This window comes from Mirounga angustirostris, unplaced genomic scaffold (genome assembly GCF_029215605.1).
Source record: "Mirounga angustirostris isolate CCGP_5_RB_7025 unplaced genomic scaffold, mMirAng1.0.hap1 SCAF_8, whole genome shotgun sequence".
NCBI classification, from domain to species: Eukaryota; Metazoa; Chordata; class Mammalia; order Carnivora; family Phocidae; genus Mirounga; species Mirounga angustirostris.
The window spans coordinates 1,200,992-1,205,647 of NW_026991716.1; the positions used below are offsets into that span (position 1 = coordinate 1,200,992).

A 4,656-nucleotide genomic window follows, 5' to 3' on the forward strand; every position below is an offset into this window, starting at 1 on the left:
TGGAGATGCCGGGGATTGAACCCGGGGCCTCATACATGCAAAGCATGTGCTCTACCACTGAGCTACATCCCCAGGCCTACCCAAGCTGTGTGGTGTAAAAATACCTTTCTTTAGGAATATACATCGACTTTTCCCTAAAATGTATTTTGTTATACTTTGATGTGCAAGAATAATATGAATTTTATAGGTCTTGAATGTTGGAAAGAAGGTGTTTGTGAATTAATATCACTAAAGGCTTTAGATTCATCTGAATCTGCCCAGGCCCAGCTCAGAAGCAGCAGGGACAAAACTGGCTTCTATCCTAGCAATCACCACGAATACAAGTCATTCAGATCAAAAGCCTCTTGGACAGGCCGGCATCAGAAAAAATAGAACCATAGATGGCCACAGCAAACCACTGGAAAATGTCACGGTGTAGAGTACAAAATCCCACTGGAGGAGCCTCTCCAGCCGGGTAAAGGACTGGGATAGACTCATTTTGCAAGGTGCATTCAGTCTCAGGTTCCAGGCCTGGCATTGTCCATAATCTCCGCCTGGCAGAAGAAGGAAAAGCCCACTCCGTAGATTGGGTGAGTAAACCTGTATCCCGTGGAATAAAAAGCGTAAGAAAAATGCTGATGATTCAAATATAAACCCAGGTTTTTACAGTTTAGAAACAGGTTTCGGTGTCAGGCATTGGTTCTGTCAGGCATTTGGACCACCCAGCACCAGCATCACCCGAGATCCTGCTAAAAATACAGATTTTCGGGCCCGGCACGGACGGAGGAGTCAGGAACTCCGGGCGTGGGGGTGCAGCCATCTGTGGTCTGGTGAGACCCGGGAGGTGATGCTAATACTACACTCCAGAACCACTGGGATTCGCGAACACATTACTACATCATTCTCTAACGACACAAGACTAAGGTGTTTCCAACGCTTAAAGATAAAATAACATATTAGGCCTGAATTTTAATGAATACGTAAGTGCGTGAGGGAAATCTGATTTTTGAATTTAGTTTTTAAATATACTGTGAAAAATAGTATGTGAATAATTAAAATGTTCATTTTTGAAACTTAATGAGCTGTACACGAACGCACAACCAGCGGCAGGTGTATCTCTTGATACTCGGAAGCCCTTGAATATGAGATACTCTCTCCGCGAGCCATTCGAGGAGAAAAGGAAGATAAAGATGAGTAAGAACAGCCGAACAGCAAAACGCCCAAGTGACGCAGGTAGCGGTCCTGCTGTTGGACACAGCGGGGCACGCGGAACATCGGCCGAGGACCCCCCCTGAGAGCGCCCGCGTCACCGCCGCGTCGGGAAGGAAGAGGGGCCGCGCGCCTCCGACTTCGCCCAGCCGTCGCCGCGGGCAGCAGCGCGCACGGGGGGGCACGGTCTAAGGACGTCTGTGAGCGCAATTACCAAAAATTCCTCGTTCGTGGGGAGCAGGCGCAACCCCTGGCTGCCACCACGAACGGGATTCAAGGGGGCAAAGACTAGCACCTGCCCTGTGGGGCGGTGGGGCGCGGGCTGAGCGTCGGAAGGCTTGGAGACCCCGCGGGGCTCAAACCCGCACTGATCGTCTCAAGAACTGGGTAACGCGGGCCGTCCAGGGGTCACGTACGCGCCTCATTCCTTACCTCGGTGCACCGGAACCCCCGCCCCGCCGCAGAGAACCGCCTGCCGGCGCTAGTCACGCATCGCGGGGAGCTTCCGTGCGCGTCGGGCCCTGGGCCGCGCCGCAGCCTCCCGCGCGGGGGGACGCTGGCCATTCGCGCGCCCGCCGCCCTCCTTGCACGCGGCGGCCGGTTCCGAGCTCCTTCTCCCGCACAGAGCCTTTGTGACCTTTAAAATCTCACCGACGCACATGGGTGAGGGAGCCGTGCGGGGGGCCTCCCTGGGGTCTCGGAAGGGGCAGGTGCGCGCGAGCCCGCTCTTCAGCTTCGGGTTATCAGCCAGGCGGATTTCCTCTGGGAAAACGGACAAGGACGACAGCGACGACGACTCTCGCTTCCTCGGCCGCACGCACCACGGTCAGGAGATCTTGGTTCGGGAATAAATGCAGCGATCTGAGTGGGGAAGGAGCGCGCTGTCACCGTCCCCACAAGGCGCCCTTAGACGTGCGGGCGGCATCGTAGAACATCGTAGAGAGCAAACCAGGTGAGGACTCTCACTAGCAGGTGTAAGGGGAGGGGACACGCGTGGCAGTTGGCCCGGGGTTCAAAGGAGCCCCACGGACGAAGGCGCCGGGAGAACGTCTGGCACCTCTGCAAACGCACGACCCAGAGGCGGCCTCAGCGGCGGGGCGACAGAGGGGTCCTCCCCGGGCCGGGTGGGGTGACGGGTCCTGCGCCGGAACACCAACCCAAACCTCGCTGATGGGGAGCACCCCTCGCAACACTTCCCAAGCCCAGCCGCTACCCGACACCTGAGCCCAGCGACCCGGAGCGCGCGACCCCGAGAGACCTCCGTGCAGCCTGGCCGGCGACTTGCTCCGAGGACCGGGCGGGGACAGGGACTGGGGAGGCTGAGAACCAGGGAGGGAGGCGGTGGCGCCACTGGACGAAAGACTTCACTCCCGGGGCAAACTCCGCGTCCGCAGGTGCCCTTCCCACCACCGGAGAAAAGCGACCACACAGCTCGGGAGCGAAGGGACTTCCCACTCGGGCGTTCCTTCACTCCCTGGGTGTCTGTGACGCGTGCCCTACCCTGGCCGGAAAGGGAGGAGGGAATTGGGACGAAGGCGAAGCGGCAGCCGTAGACTGGCCGGGCCCGCTCTCCCCGCGGAGCGCGCAGCTTGCGCAGGAGCGCACACCCCGCACCAGCCTGCGCGTCTGCTTGCTAGCTGGCTGCAGGGGGGCGGCTGCCGTCTGGGCCACCGCGGGACCCGGGCACGTTCACTGCACAACACAGAGGCCTTCGCGGTAGACGGGGACCACTAGGTGACCAGCGCGTCCTTCGGCCATCTGGGGCTGGCGCGCCGGGTCAGGCCCGCCGGGCTCCCCTCCAGCGGGACCGTCTCGCGCGGCGGGGGAGGCGGCAGGTGCGGAGTGGGCCGGGCACTCGGCAGGGAGCTGGAGACTCGAGGGGACTGCTGTCGGGAGAGCGCGGGGACACTGTGCGCTTCCCTCGACCTCCCGTGCTGGTGAAGTAGGGTCGTGGGAGGTTTGCGCCGCGCGATCCAGGCGTACTCGCCGCCGCTCACGTGGCGGGGGGCTTTCGGTGAGACGCACATCTTAGCCAGTTGTCTCGCGCCTCGCGGGAGGCGAAAACCACCACTTTATTGCTTCTTTGTAGACATTTGTATTCCTTTTTTGTGTCTCCCTTACTGGTTCCAAACGTGTCCCCTTAGGAGGGTCGACACGGCAGTGCCCAGGGGAGTTTTCAGACCGGCCGGGCCCTGTCGCTGCTCTGGGCATTTTCCGGGAGAGTCCAGTGCTTGCGAGGCCCCGGGAACAGCCGGCCTGGTAACAGAGCAAGGCTTGCTCCAACCGCAGAGGAGCGGCCTCGGCGGGAGGTAAACCCGGTGAGGCCCGGGACTCCGCCCGGAGGAAAGAGCCGGAGTGAGGGCGAGAAACTGAGGCAGAGCGAGGCACAAGTTGAAGCTGTGGCCTGGCTCCGAGCGCTGGGAGCGACACGGGGAGTCCTCGCAGCACCCGCGCTGCGCCTCGCCTACGGCCGACGCCAGGCCGGGCCTGCGGGGCACGTTAGTCCGCCCTCCTCCCGAGGGCCTGACGCCGAAATGAAGACCCCGCGAGCGCGGAGCGGGGACCACGCTTCGGTCGCTGAGGGGTGGCGCAGGTGTTGGCGTCGGGGACTGTGGACGGTCCTGAAAACACCCAGCGGTCGGCTCCCGAGCGCAGCGGCCTTCCGCACCCGGGAGGGTCGAGCACAGTGACACCCGGGGCCAGGGCACCCCCGCCCAGCGACGAGCTTGGCGAGCGTGAACTCGGGACAACCGGCAACGCATTTCAGACCCGCAGCTCCTTCGCCCGGGCGGCCAGCGAGTCCCCGCTCGGAGCCCGAACAGAGCCGCGCGGGGAACCTCTCTGGGGCGTCCGCGCGCCACCTTCGCGCAGAACTTCGGCCGCAATCGGAGAAGCGCCGCCGCTCACCGCTGCAAGCCCCAGATGGGCCTTTACTCACTTGGCCAAGCGCTGGTTTTCAGACTGCTGGGCCCCCAGCTTCGGATCAAGGACGCGGATGCTTTTCGTCTGCTGCGCCTCGCCAGGGCGCTCGTCCTACCGTCCTGAACTTACCTGTCTGTGTGGTTCTCAGTCTTCCTGCGGTCACAGCTGTCCTGAACGCAGTGCGCCCCGGTGTCCTCACCGCTGCTTCCCGCGTGGCTGCTCCGCGCCAGGCGCTGTGCTGCCGGCTTGGGGGCGGGGGGCGGGGAGGCCCACAGCCACCGCTTCTGCCCTTCTGAATCACCCGACTCGAGAGCGAAGCAGATTGGACCCAGTGGTGTAAATCTGCAAGTACAAACCGCGCTAAAGGACGTTACGGGGAGGTACAGGGAACTGTGGAAGGTGTGACTTGATGCGCGTTTGTTAAGTCCACTGGCTGTGTTTCTGTGAATGCGGGTTGAAGAAACCCGCGGAATCCCAGCCGCACGCCTTACCAGCAAGGCAGAACTATTGGTCGACAATGGAGGGGAAAAAGAGCATCCGCGCCGT

General features: G+C 61.5%; 1 non-coding gene across 1 annotated transcript; it reads right to left on the minus strand.

Annotated features, from left to right (window-relative positions):
- Positions 1-72, minus strand: TRNAA-UGC (transfer RNA alanine (anticodon UGC)). The gene has a single exon. It is a non-coding gene; the product is annotated as a tRNA-Ala (tRNA).
- Between the last annotated feature and the right edge of the window lie 4,584 nt (positions 73-4,656).